The 15,499-nt window shown below is 44.8% G+C and overlaps 1 protein-coding gene across 1 annotated transcript in view; it reads right to left on the bottom strand.

The window, feature by feature from the left end:
* Positions 1 to 15,499, bottom strand: part of stk3 (serine/threonine kinase 3 (STE20 homolog, yeast)) — a 598,462-nt gene that overhangs the window by 114,250 nt on the left and 468,713 nt on the right. The window lies entirely within an intron of this gene.

Below are 15,499 nucleotides of genomic sequence, written 5' to 3'. Positions count from 1 at the left end.
CTAATAGATAAGAGGATAAATTATGAAATAGCTGTTTAGTGTGTGTAGTGGGAGTCAGTGCTTTTGCTGGGTAATTTAAGGGTAACTAGTGGGATGACAGGGCAGCTCGTTCAAACGGAATGCAACACCTGTGCCATGTGGGAATTCCTGGATGCTTCCCACAACGGGGATGACCACATGTGCAGGAAGTGTCTCCAGCTCCTCCAACTCGACGCCGAGTCTCGGAGCTTGAGCGAGGACTGAAGGCACCGAGGAGCAACCGAGTGAACGAGAGGTACGTGGATAGCTCGTTTCAGGCGTTGGTCACCCCACAGATTAAAAGGATACAGGAGGATAGGGAATGAGTGACCGTCGCACACAAGAGTATGGCGAGGCAGGTAGTGCAGGAGTCCCCTGAGGCTATCCCGCTCTCCAACCGGTACTCTATTCTGACTACTGGTGAGGGCGGTGATGACTCTGGGGAGTGCAGCCAAGGCCAAGTCCACAGCACCGTGGGTGTCTCAGCTGCACAGTGGGGGAGGAAGAAGACGGGAAGGGCTATAGTGATAGGAGATTCAATAGTTAGGGGAGCAGATACGCGCTTCTGCGGCAGCAAAAGTGACATCAGGATGGTGTGTTGCCTCCCTGGTGCAAGGGTCAATGATGTCACTGAGCATTTTAGGGAGAGAAGGGGAACAGCCAGTGGTTGTGGTCCACATTGGTACCAACGACGTAGGTAGAAAGAGGGGTGAGGTCCTGAAAGCTGAGTTTAGGGAGCTAGGAGTAAGATTGAAAGCCAGGACCTCAAAGGTGGTAATCTCGGGATTACTGCCAGTGCCACGTACTATTGAGGGTAGAAATAGGAAGGCTAGTCAGATAACTACATGGCTGGGGCATTGGTGTAGGAGGGAGGGCTTTAGTTTCCTGAACAATTCGGACCGCTTCTGGGGTAGGTGGGACCTGTACAAGTCGGACAGGTTACACCTCAACAGAGATGGGACCAATGTTCTCGCGGGTGGTTTTGATACTGCGGTTGGGAGGGCTTTAAACTAGCTTGGCAGGGGGATGGGAACCCAGGAGAGGGCTCTGAGCTAGTTAGAGTGGGTGAAAGCTCAGATGAACAGAACCCCAAGAAAGGATGAAAAAGGCAGGAGGCAACAGAGCAGAGTAGCACTGGGGTAAGTGTAAACCACAAGTGATAGGAAGGGACAATATGTTTGAATATAAAGGGGCTGCAGGAGGGGTTAAAACTAAAAATCCTGGTTTAAAAACTAGTATTAAAACACTTTATCTAAACGCACACAGCATTCGAAACAAAGTAAATGAGTTGATGGCACAAATCATTACAAATGGATATGATTTAGTGGCCATTACAGAAACGTGGTTGCAGGGTGTCCAAGACTGGGAATTAAACATACAGGGGGATCTGACAATTCGGAAGGATAGACAAGAAGGGAAAGGAGGTGGGGTAGCTCTGTTAATAAAGGATGATATCAGGGCAGTTGTGAGAGACGATATTGGCTCTAATGAACAAAATGTTGAATCATTGTGGGTGGAGATTAGAGATAGTAAGGGGAAAAAGTCACTGGTGGGCGTAGTTTATAGGCCCCCAAATAATAACTTCACGGTGGGGCGGACAATAATCAAGGGAATAATGGAGGCATGTGAAAAAGGAACGGCAGTAATCATGGGGGATTTTAACCTACATATCGATTGGTCAAATCAAATCGCACGGGGTAGCCTTGAGGAGGAAGTCATAGAATGCATACGGGATTGTTTCTTAGAACAGTATGTTACAGAACAGATAAGGGAGCAAGCTATCTTAGATCTGGTCCTGTGTAATGAGACAGGAATAATAAACGATCTCCGAGTAAAAGATCCTCGCGGAATGAGTGATCACAGTATGGTTGAATTTGTAATACAGATTGAGGGTGAGGAAGTAGTGTCTCAAACGAGCGTACTATGCTTAAACAAAGGGGACTACACTGGGATGAGGGCCGAGTTGGCTAAAGTCGACTGGGAACACAGACTAAATGGTGGCACAATTGAGGAACAGTGGAGGACTTTTAAGGAGCTCTTTCATAGTGCTCAACAAAAATATATTCCAGTGAAAAAGAAGGGCGGTAAGAGAAGGGATAACCAGCCGTGGATAACCAAGGAAATAAGGAGAGTATTAAATTAAAAACCAATGCGTATCAGGTGGCCAAGGTTAGGGGGAAACTAGAAGATTGCGAAAATTTTAAATGACAGCAAAGAATGACTAAGAAAGCAATAAAGAAAGGAAAGATAGATTATGAAAGTAAACTTGCGCAAAACATAAAAACAGATACTAAATGCTTTTACTGATATATAAAATGGAAAAGAGTGACTAAAGTAAATGTTGGTCCCTTAGAAGATGAGAAGGGGGATTTAATAATGGGAAATGTGGAAATGGCTGAGGCCTTCAACAATTATTTGGCTTCGGTCTTCACAGTGGAAGACACAAAAACCATGCCAAAAATTGCTGGTCATGGGAATGTGGGAAGGGAAGACCTTGAGATAATCACTATCACTAGGGGGTAGTGCTGGAGAGGCTAATGGATCTCAAGGTAGACAAGTCCCCTGGTCCTGATGAAATGCATCCCAGGGTATTAAAAGAGATGGCGGAAGTTATAGCAGATGCATTCGTTATAATCTACCAAAATTCTCTGGACTCTGGGGAGGTACCATCAGATTGGAAAGCAGCTAATGTAACGCCTCTGTTTAAAAAAGGGGGCAGACAAAAGGCAGGTAACTATAGGCCGGTTAGTTTAACATCTGTAGTGTGGAAAATGCTTGAAGCTATCATTAAGGAAGAAATAACGGGACATCTAGATAGGAATAGTGCAATCAAGCAGATGCAACATGGATTCATGAAGGGAAAATCATGTTTAACTAATTTACAGGAAATCTTTGAGGATATAATGACATGGTGGATAGAGGTGTACTGATGGATGTGGTGTATTTAGATTTCCAAAAGGCATTCGATAAGGTGCCACACGAAAGGTTACTGCAGAAGATAAAGGTACGCGGAGTCAGAGGAAATGTATTAGCATGGATCGAGAATTGGCTGGCTAACAGAAAGCAGAGAGTCGGCAAAAATGGATGCTTTTCGGTTGGAAATCGGTGGTTAGTGGTGTGCCACAGGGATCGGTGCTGGGAACACAACTGTTTACAATATGGAAGAGGGGACAGAGTGTAGTGTAACAAAATTTGCAGATGACACAAAGATTAGTGGGAAAGTGGGTTGTGTAGAGGAGACAGAGAGGCTGCAAAGAGATTTAGATAGGTTAAGCGAATGGGCTAATGTTTGGCAGATGGAATACAATGTCAGAAAATGTGAGGTCATCACCTTGGGAAAAAAAACAGTAAAAGGGAATATTATTTGAATGGGGAGAAATTACAACATGCTGAGGTGGAGAGGAACCTGGGGGTCCTTGTGCATGAATCCCAAAAAGTTAGTTTGCAGGTGCAGCAGATAATCAGGAAGGCGAATGGAATGTTGGCCTTCATTGCGAGAGGGATGGAGTACAAAAGCAGGGAGGTCCTGATGCAACTGTACAGGGTATTGGTGAGGCCGTACCTGGAGTACTGCGTGCAGTTTTGGTCACCTTACTTAAGGAAGGATATACTAGCTTTGGAGGGGGTACCGAGACGATTCACTCGGCTGATTCCGGAGATGAGGGGGTTACCTTATGATGATAGATTGAGTAGACTGGGTCTTTACTCGTTGGAGTTCAGAAGGATGAGGGGTGATCTTATAGAAACATTTAAAATAATGAAAGGGATAGACAAGATAGAGGCAGAGAGGTTGTTTCCACTGGTCGGGGAGACTAGAACTAGGGGGCACAGCCTCAAAATATGGGGGAGCCAATTTAAAACCGAGTTGAGAAGGAATTTCTTCTCCCAGAGGGTTGTGAATCTGTGGAATTCTCTGCCCAGGAAAGCAGTTGAGGCTAGCTCATTGAATGTATTCAAGTCACAGATAGATAGATTTTTAACCAATAAGGGAATTAAGGGTTACGGGGAGAGGGCGGGTAAGTGGAGCTGAGTCCACGGCCAGATCAGCCATGATCTTGTTGAGTGGCGGAGCAGGCTCGAGGGGCTAGATGGCCTACTCCTGTTCCTAATTCTTATGTTCTTATGTTCTAAATCACCTGTCACGGCCCACCAGATTAGGACTTGGACCAGCCAAGATCCTCTGCTGTCCCGAGTAAAAAAAACTATGTACTGCATGGGAGCTGGGCCAGCATCCCCGTTGAAATGCAAGAGCTAATCAAGCCATTCCAGCGGCGAAAGGACGAGCTGTCCATTCAGGCAGACTGCCTGTTGTGGGGTAACCACGTAGTGCTACCAAAAAAGGGCAGGGAGACGTTCATCTCGGATCTCCACAGCACACATCCGGGTATAGTAATGATGAAAGCGATAGCCAGATCCCACGTGTGGTGGCCCGGTATCGACTCTGACTTCGAGTCCTGTGTACGGCAATGCAGAGTATGTGCTCAGTTGAGCAACGTGCCCAGAGAGGCACCACTAAGTTTGTGGTCTTGGCCCTCCAGACAATGGTCGAGGATCTATGTCAACTATGCGGGCCCGTTTCTTGGTAAACTGTTCCTGGTGGTGAAGGATGCTTTTTTAAAATGGATTGAATGTGAAATAATGTCGGGAAGCACCGCCACCGCCACCATTGAAAGCCTGAGGGTTATGTTTGCCACCCACGGCCTGCCTGACATACTGGTCAGTGACAACGGGCCATGTTTCACCAGTGCCGAATTTAAAGAATTCATGACCCGCAATGGGATCAAACATGTCACCTCGGCCCCGTTTATACCAGCCACCAATGGGCAGGCAGAGTGGGCAATACAAACCATTAAACAGAGCCTTAAACGAGTCACAGAAGGCTCACTCCAAACTCGCCTGTCCCGAGTACTGCTCAGCTACCGCACGAGACCCCACTCGCTCACAGGGGTGCCCCCGGCTGAGCTACTCATGAAAAGGACACTTAAAACCAGACTCTCACTGGTTCACCCCAACCTGCATGATCAGGTAGAGAGTAGGCGGCAGCAACAAAATGTAAACGATGGTCGCGCCACTGTGTCACAGGAAATTGATCTGAATGACCCTGTGTATGTGCTAAACTATGGACATGGTCCCAAGTGGATCGCGGGCACAGTGATAGCTAAAGAAGGGAACAGGGTGTTTGTAGTCAAACTAGACAATGGACAAATTTGCAGAAAGTACCTGGACCAAACGAGGCTGTGGTTCACAGTCTGCCCTGAACAACCCACAGCAGACACCACCTTTTTCGAGCTCACAACACATACCCCAAAGGATCAACAACATCACGCCGGACGAGGAAATCGAACCCATCTCGCCCAACAGCGTAGCAAGGCCAGGCTCACCTAACAGCCCTGCAGGGCCAATAACACGCCAGCCCAGCGAGGGCACAGCCAACACACCAGAACAGACATTTGTACCGAGGCGGTCCACCAGGGAAAGAAAGGCTCCCGACCGCCTCACCTTGTAAACAGTTTTCACTTTGACTTTGGTGGGGGGAGTGATGTTGTGTATCTGTAAAGCATGCGCTCCTATGTTCCGCCACCAGGGAGCTCATCCCCTGAAGTCTCAAGGAATCCCAGCACCCCTTGGGAGCACTGTGTATAAGCCAGCCCCTAAGGCCTGTTCCTCACTCTGGAGTGTCTTATTAAAGACTGAGGTCACTGTTACTTTAACCTCCCTGTGTGCATCCTCATCTGTGTTCGGAACACAATAAAAACCATCCCTAATACACTCCAGGAAATCCTCCTCCACCGTATTGCTACCAGTTTGGTTAGCCCAATCAATATGTAGATTAAAGTCGCCCATGATACTGCTGTACCTTTATTGCACGCATCCCTAATTTTTTGTTTGATGCTGTCCCCAATTTCAATACTACTGTTTGGTGGTCTGTACACAACTCCCACTAGCGTTTTCTGCCCTTTGGTATTCCGCAGCTCTACCCATACAGATTCCACATCATCCAAGCTAATTTCCTTCCTTACTATTGCATAGTTGGAGGAATGCAGAGTCCTTGTAGAGTTGTAGAGCCGGAGGGGGTTACAAAGAGGTTGCAGAGAGCGAGAGCCTTAAGGGTTTTGAACACGATGATGCAAATTTTTAATTGGTGTTGTGCAAAGTGCTGTGGATGCTTAGTCGTTGAGTATATTCAAGGCTGAGATCGATAGATTTTTGGACTCCAGAGGAATCAAGGGGTATGGGGATCGGGTGGGAAGGTGGAGTGGAGGTTGAAGGACAAGCCATGATTTAATTGAATGGCAGAGCAGGCTCGAGGGACCGTATGGTCTGCTCCTTATGTTCTTATGTTTGTCCCATTTCAGCCAGTTGTTCCAAAATCATATAACATAAAATATAGAATATTTTCCCAACTTAGTGCAGAATGAAAACCTTGTTTTGGTTACACTAACAACAAAATAGGTTTAAGGTCAGGTAACCAGCCCCCAAATAATCAGAAACTTTCAAATGAAACTTCTGAAGCAGCTAAACATACAACAAAATAGCATTACCAAGATTCAATCTTTATATGTAATGAAACTACATGGCCGACTCAGTCAGAAAAAAAGCGACATGTTCAGAGTAATTACTGTTGAGCGACTTCTGTTCCAACTCAACTGTTTCATTATCCTCGGGACTAAAATATGTTTTGAAATGGATGCAAAAATATTAAATAAACTAAGAAATATTTTACAATGAGGAAAGTGCACATACTGGATAAGATACATAAAGACAACCAGATATGGTCACATTGTTTGGACAAGAGGAAGCTGCGACTAAATACAATCTATCAGAAATGACCAATACTGATAATTGGCACTGATGTACTATATTCCTTTTCAACTACTTAATGCAAAATGGGAACTCACGTCATTCACATACGTTAATTTCAATTAGAATACATGTCTGGTTCTCCCATTCATCACTGCTCTAACATGCAGCAACAGACGAATAATGAATCTCGATTAACCCTGTATCTGGCAATCTCAATATCCAAAGAAGGAATATATCCCCGTTTTAAAGTCACGTAATCTGACATTTGGTGGCAGAATGCCATCATTAAGCTGCTGTAAATGTGGTCTGCATTACTCTGGCAAGCCAAGGCCCTTCATAACAGCTATTTTCTAATAGAAATCTACAGACACATCTGCTACAGCAGGATCTAATGATTTTTATGCTCCCACTTCAACAGCTGAGTCCCATTCCAGCGAGAGGCAGCAAAAAATGACAACAGAATTTCCTTTCACAGTGGTAGCAATAAACTGGTAATGTACTGTGTAGAAGTCATTGTTCTCACTAACCAGTGGGGTGCCACAGGGATCAGTGCTGGGACCCCAAATTTACAACCTATATAAACGACTTGGAGGAAGGGACCGAGTGTAATGTAACCAAGTTTGCTGATGATACAAAGATGGGAGGAAAAGCAATGTGTGAGGAAGACACAAAAATCTGCGAAAGAACATAGACAGACTAAGTGAGTGGGCAAAAATTTGGCAGATGGAGTATAATGTTAAAAAGTGTGAGGTCATGCACTTTGGCAGAAAAAAAAATCAAAGAGCAAGTTATTATTTAAATGGAGAAAGATTGCAAAGTGCTGCAGTACAGGGGACCTGGGGATACTTGTGCATGAAACACAAAAGGTTAGTATGCAGGTACAGCAAGTGATCAGGAAGGCCAATGGAACCTTGGCCTTTATTGCAAAGGGGATGGAGTATAAAAGCAGGGAAGTCTTGCTACAATTGTACAAGGTATTGGTGAGGCCACACCTGGAATACTGCGTGCAGTTTTGGTTTCCATATTTACAAAAGGATATACTTGCTTTGGAGGCAGTTCAGAGAAGGTTCACAAGATTGATTCCAGAGATGAGGGGGTTGACTTATGAGGAAAGGTTGAGTAGGTTTGGCCTCTACTCATTGGAATTCAGAAGAATGAGAGGTGACCTTATCGAAACGTATATGATTATGAGGGGGCTTGACAAGGTGGATGCAGAGAGAATGTTTCCACTGATCGGGGAGATTAGAACTAGAGGGCATGATTTTAAAATAAGGGGCCACCCATTTAAAATTGAGATGAGGAGAAATTTCTTCTCTCAGAGTTATGGATCTGTGGAATTCGCTGCCTCAGAGCTGTGGAAGCTGGGACATTGAATAAATTTCAAACACAAATCGACAATTTCTTAAACGATAAGGGGATAAGGGGTTATGGGGAGTGGGCAGGGAAGTGGAGCTGAGTCCATGATCAGATCAGCCATGATCGTATTAAATGGCGGAGCAGGCTCAAGGGGCTGTATGGCCTACTCCTGCTCCTATTTCTTCTGTTCTTATTTTCGGTCCCTGCCACAAACTCCGTTCCCCAGCCACTGACTCCGTTCCCCTCACCCCAACTTCTGTTGGAGAACAAAATATCAAAGGAGACATGTTTCAGATCTTAAAATTTGCAAGAAGAATGGATAACAGATGCAAGAAAGTTATTTAATTTGGAGCTGTGAGCCTTGAGGATGGGGGAAAAATTTCCCAATCGATGAATTGTACATACTCTACGGTATGATGGAGCTTTCTCATTCCTTCGTGGACGTGCAGCTATGAGAAAGTATCAGGGACACTTAAGCCCACTCCAACTGAGCTGCTCCCGGTGTTGTCACACATTGCCCACCTGCATTTCACCGCAACGTCACCATGCTCTGTGAGAAGGAAAAAAATTATGTGCCAGATCGACCTTCCCATTCATGGAAATCCCACCACGGAAATGTCACGCTGGCCATCTGTGAAACAGCAGCCAAAATTCATGCAGCTGGTACAGCCCACTATCCAGATGGACGGAATCGTGGGATGCATGCGACGTAAAGAACCAACACCTCATCACTGACCCACCAGCAGAGGTCCCTGGCTTTGACCTCCTTCGAAGACAGTGGATGGCGTTCAACCACATCCGCAAAGGGCAGGGACGATGCAGCCACCTGCTCCACCAGTGGAAGATGAGGGACGACCTGAAGTGCAACTGTGGCCCTGAGTCCCAGACCATGGAACACGTCACATCAACCTGCCCACTGAGATTTGCTACCAGAGGCACCTCATTTCTCCACTCAGCATCTTAACAGGCCATCAAATGGAGAGCCAAACTAGATATCCCATTATAAGCTTTTCCCGCCAAATCCTTCCATGGCCTTGCCCTCTCTGTCTTTGTAATCTTCTCCAGCCTCACAACTCCCTGCCCCCGGGATGTCTGCGCTCCTCTAATTACACTCTCTTGAGCATCCCTGATTTTAATCACTCAACCATTGGTGGCCGGGCCTTCAGCTACCTAGGCCCAAAGTTCTGGAATTCCCTCCCTAAACCTCTCCGCTTCTCTTACCTCCTTTAAAACGCTCCTTAAAACCTACTTCTTTGTCCAAGCTTTTGATCATCTACCCTAATTTTTCCTTATGTGGTTCAGTGTCATTTTGTCTTGTAACACTCTTGTGAAGCACTTTGGGATCTTTTACTATGATAAAGGCGATACATAAATACAAGTTGTTGTTGTGATACAAAAGTAGTAATAATTTGTGTTCTTATTCTCCTTAAGTTTTACCATATACGCTACAAATGAAAAAAGCGACAAGTCTATAAGAACATAAGAAATAGGAGCAGGAACAGGCCATTTAGCCCCTTGAGCCTGCTCCGCCATTCAATAAGATAGAAACATAGAAACATAGAAAATAGGTGCAGGATTAGGCCATTCAATGAGTTCATGGCTGAACATGCAACTTCAGTACCCCATTCCTGCTTTCTCGCCATACCCCTTGATTCCCCCTAGTAGTAAGGACTACATCTAACTCCTTTTTGAATATATTTAGTGAATTGGCCTCAACAACTTTCTGTGGTAGAGAACTCCACAGATTCACCACTCTCTGGGTGAAGAAGTTTCTCCTCATCTCGGTCCTAAATGGCCTACCCTTATCCTTAGACTGTGACCCCTGGTTCTGGACTTCCCCAACATTGGGAACATTCTTCCTGCATCTAACCTGTCTAAACCCGTCACAATTTTAAACATTTCTATGAGATCCCCTCTCATTCTTCTGAACTCCAGTGAATACAAACCCAGTTGATCCAGTCTTTCTTGAGATGTCAGTCCCGCCATCCTGGGAATCAGTCTGGTGAACCTTCACTGCACTCCCTCAATAGCAAGAATGTTCTTCCTCAAGTTAGGAAACCAAAACTGTACACAATACTCCAGGTGTGGCCTCACCAAGGTCCTGTACAACTGTAGTAACACCTCCCTGCCCCTATACTCAAATCCCCTTGCTATGAAGGCCAACATGCCATTTGCTTTCTTAACCGCCTGCTGTACCTGCATGCCAACCTTCAATGACTGATGTACCATGACACCCAGGTCTCGTTGCACCTCCCCTTTTCCTAATCTGTCACCATTCAGATAATAGTCTGTCTCTCTGTTTTTAACCACCAAAGTGGATAACCTCACATTTATCCACATTATACTTCATCTGCCATGCATTTGCCCACTCACCTAACCTATCCAAGTCACTCTGCAGCCTCATAGCAGCCTCCTCGCAGCTCACACTGCCACCCAACTTAGTGTCATCTGCAAATTTGGAGATATTACATTTAATCCCCTCGTCTAAATCATTAATGTACAATGTAAACAGCTGGGGCCCCAGCACAGAACCTTGCGGTACCCCACTAGTCACTGCCTGCCATTCTGAAAAGTACCCATTTACTCCTACTCTTTGCTTCCTGTCTGCCAACCAGTTCTCAATCCACATCAGCACACTACCCCCAATCCCATGTGCTTTAACTTTGCACATTAATCTCTTGTGTGGGACCTTGCTGATCTGATCATGGACTCAGCTCCACTTCCCCGTCCGCTCCCCATAACCCTTTATTCCCTTGTCGCTCAAAAATCTGTCGATCTGTGCCTTAAATATATTCAATGACCCAGCCTCCACAGCTCTCTGGGGCAGAAAATTCCATAGATTTACAACCCTCAGAGAAGAAATTCCTCCCCATTTCAGTTTTAAATGGACGATCCCTTATTCCAAAACTATGCCCCCTAGTTCTAGATTTCCCCATGAGTGGAAACATCCTCTCTGTTTCTACCTTGTCGAGCCCCCTCAGAATCCTATATGTTTCAATAAGATCACCTCTCATTCTTCTGAATTCTTGTAGGTTTGTATGGACTAAGCTATACAGTTGTTAAAAATCTCTATGGTAAAGATCATATTCACAGTGGCCATGATACAGCTAATGGTGTTCATCTGCTTTCCATCTCTGCATTACTTATGTAACATCATTCATCTTGTTTTGATAAGGCACCAAATTGCATAAACAATAATATTTATAACTAAATATAGCCATGCATACTAAGTAATGCATTCACACTTTTTTTTTTAAAAAGATCGGTAAAATTAAAAGGAACATTTTAACTGAATCCAAACTACTGTAAGGTAGAATTAAAGAACGGAAATTATACCTGTAAAGTGAATATTACCATGCTTTATGAAATGCAGTGTTAATCCCTCACATATCTTTGTACAGTTCTTCTTGAAAATATTAAATTCTATTGCGTATTTATTTGGACAGTTGTAAAATATAATGGCATTGCATTGACAGAAGATTGATGATCCGTATTCGCTGCCAGTTGTAACTTTTTCAAATTACAATTGGAACATCCTCCACATTTGTCAGGGTTAATCACTGAACAGACTATTTCACCTGAAGGCCATTAAGTTTTGCTCTGTGTTAAAGAGTAAATGGAAAGGATTATTCTTAAAAGACCTTGGGGCTGAAATTGCCAATTCTATAACGCCTGTGGCCTCCTGAAAGCGGCGGGCACGGGTCGGTGCGGATTGGCTGCTGTATCACCGCAGAAGGCACTTTGGATCTTGCCCTCTTTTATTTTTGCCCCGTTTTCCCGCTGCGTCGTGTTCGTGCCGACCCCTTACCAACTGGCGCCGACCCCCTTTCCCAAATTGCCCCGCTGGAAATTACCCCGCTGGGGCAGCCGCACCGTCGGTCGGTGCCCTCGACAGCTTTTTCTGTCGGTACCCTTTTTGTGGCTGGACGGCGCTGCCACCCTTAAAGGGGAGGTGGCGTTTCTGGCGACTCCATTTTATTTTTTATTGTCGGCCTACTGGCAGGTTGAGCCGACAATTATGACCACTGGTTCAGCCAGACCGCCAACAGACAGCCTGGCACCTCCTCTTGGATGCCAGACTGCTGGCACGGCTGAAACCCCTGGTGGCTTTGTGTGTGCCACTGAAGTGGCTGTAGAGTTCGCAGCGGACCTCCCCTTTAACTGTGTGTAAAGTCTATGAGTAGAATGCCCTCCGAAGCTCTCAGCAAAGAGGAAACAGCAACAAGGATCCAATAAAAAGACTAACAGTACAGAATAGCCTCCTTCTGTGCTGTAAATTTCTATGATTCTATACAGTTTGTGCATTACTATTTGTTTTGAAATAGAGTAGTTGGCTATTTGCACTTTGTATCAATTGAACAGACATCACTCTCCAAAACTCAGCATCTGAATATATTTTGCATTTTGTTTACCCTGTAACTTTATTGGAATATGTAAATATATCTTGTGCTAATTTGATGTCCTGATAACGGCCTCAGACAGAATGTTATTTTCATTCCTCCACAGGCTTTTCAGAGTATGATCTCTCGTTGAACATGAACTAACTGAAATTCACAAGCAAATTGAAAAACACTGTGTGCATTTAATTATCATTTTCAAAAACCATTTGCTGTACAGGTTACAGTTCAAGTTTCTGCTAAAACTCATTTGCATAATCACAAACGTAAAATCTTCCATGAACCAGTGCAATCGGGCAGCGTAATAGAGCGTAATGTTTCTTTTTTTTCTTTCCATTAGAAAGTATTCCTTAATATGGTAACCTGGTGCAGTTTTATTAATATAGCTGAAAATGGGTTTATAACAAGAATAAACATTTTTAATAAGGGTGTACTGGTGCGTAACCTGATTTAAAATCACTGAAAATGACTTTATAAATCTATATGGAAATATTGAATAGTTTTATTGGTGTACATTAGTCAGTTTTTTCGTAAATTAAATATTTTTTATATGAAAAAACTTTAAAAATGTGCTTGTGCGCCTCAGAAAGTGAGCGCAGTTTCAAGAGCCTTCCAGAACCAGTGCGATCGGCGGAAGCTTGCAATGGTGACCTGGGGGCGTGGCCAGATTGTGGGCGGGGCCTAAGCCAGGCATACTGATCCTGAGCCAGCGTAAAAGATTGCGGAAAACACAAATGTCAGTAGTTTTTGTGAAACTCACTTTAAAATTCGCTGATCTTTTGTGCTGATTTGGCCAATATTGCCCGGATTGCACTGATATCACTAGTGGAGACTCTACCCCATAATTTTGTTACTGGAGGGAGAAATGAATAATGTGGAACTGCACTAAACTCACTCTTTAGGCTGGGAATACAGAGAAGTTGCATTTTAAAGTCTTCCGTTGATAGGAGTCTTCAAATAAAGCAAATTTTGACTCAGAAGAGAGCGTTGGCCTATAATATTGAGATCCATATACATGTGGCCTTTAATACCAACCTCTGAGGGACACCACTGTACATCCCCCGCCAGTGTGACCATCAACCACTCACCACATCGCTCTGATTTCGATGTCTCAGCCAATTTCATATCCATGCTGCCACTGCCCCTTTAATCTTAATGCCATATTGATAAAAACAGTTTGCTTTTTTAAATTATGAAGAAAATTCTGAATACAAGTGCCTTTCGGGGCACCCGAAAGCACTTTACGGCTACGCAATGACTTATGAGATGTATTCACTGTTATGATGTAGGCAAATGCACCCACCACAAAATCACTTCACCCAAATAACGGACCAGAAGACTGATCTGATCGCAATCCCTGTGGCATCTCTGGATACCCTGTGCACGCCCACCTAGTTGGTCTATTTTTTTAAATATTGCTCGAAATGTTGGGAAATGGGTTTGTGCTAGATTGAGGCAAGAGTCAGTATCCATCCCCAATCTTAGTCCCAATTCCACACCTGGTTCCTTTTTCACCGAACTGCCCGAAGGAAGCTTTCAAATCTTGTAAAGAAAGTGGCAGTCGACTTCTCTCACCTGATGCAAAGCCCTCAGGAACTGGCTGCCTGCTTCTGAGAGGCAGTCAGAGGCTGAGGCCGGGTGAGTGCAGAAGAGGGGCAGGCTAGGGTCCTGGATCGAGTAACTGGTCTGGGAGCACTCCTGTGGGAGGGGGGAAACTGCAGACATGGGCCTGGAGGAACTTGGGATGGGTGTGGGACTTCAAGGCACTCGGCCCAGGGGCCTGAAAGCACTCAAGGTAAGTAAGAGATTAGTCAACGGGTTTGTGAGTGCTATTAACTGAGAGGGGTCCGGGGTCAACCAAGGTGGGGAGCGAATACACAGCGAGACATGACTCACAATAGGGAAGTTCAGGCCTGAAACAAAGTTTAGAAGTATGGGACGGAGGGGGAAACTGGGGTTATAAGTAGGAATGGGACAATTGTTTCCTGGTAATCACTTGACTGATAATAGATTTAAGGGGAGAAATTTGGGTCATTTGAAACATAGAAACATAGAAAATAGGTGCAGGAGTAAGCCATTCAGCCCTTTCAGCGTGCATCACCATTCAATATGATCATGGCTGATCATGTACCTCCCATTAGTGCCTCTGGACGCAAACGATTACTCAGCCAAGGCGCGGCACCGCTACCGACTCCCGTCAAATTGCGGTAGAGTTTAGCGGCGGCGCTAGCCGGTAGCACCCGGGCCACTGTGCCGGTGATGATTCCTTGCGTATAGAACCGTTTTTGACCCAGAGCGAAAATTCCCGTCAAGTGTCCGTCAGCTCTTCGCTAACATTAAATCTTGAAACAGTATTTGAATGCCAGGAAGTGGAGCGCCACTTTGCCTCAGCAGACAGAAATATGAAGCTGGCAGCATAACTAGGTACGACTGGCTCACACTGCTTTAAAGCAGGTACTGGTATCAAATTGGATAGGAACATAGGAATTGTCAGACGAAAAAATATCAAGGTCCATCTAGCTCGCCTCCGAGCAATGTTGACGCGCATGACACAACAATAATGGACTTGTTGACTAAGCATGGCAATCAAACTCTATCAATTAGTCTACAACAGATCCAGACATGAGGCGAGGAAAACTCGAGTGGTGGAAAGCTTTGGAAATAATAGTTCCAAGGTCTGTTTCTCCTAAGCATTCTAAAAGATCATAAAATAATTATAATTGTAACTTGATGTTTGTCAGTACAAGTGTTAAAATATCAGGTATCAGGAATCAAGGCTCCTTCGGCAGCACCTCCCAAACCCACGAACTCTACCGCCTAGAATGACAAGGGCAGCAGGCGCATGGGAATACCATCACCTCCAAGTTCCCCTCCAAGTCACACAGCATCCTGAGTTGGAAATATATCGTCGTTCCTTCATCGTC

The sequence above is a fragment of the Pristiophorus japonicus genome, chromosome 1 (assembly GCF_044704955.1).
Source record: "Pristiophorus japonicus isolate sPriJap1 chromosome 1, sPriJap1.hap1, whole genome shotgun sequence".
In the NCBI taxonomy this organism is placed as follows: domain Eukaryota; kingdom Metazoa; phylum Chordata; class Chondrichthyes; family Pristiophoridae; genus Pristiophorus; species Pristiophorus japonicus.
The sequence above is the reverse complement of the archived record's forward strand: the minus strand, read 5'-3'. Positions and strand labels throughout refer to the sequence as shown.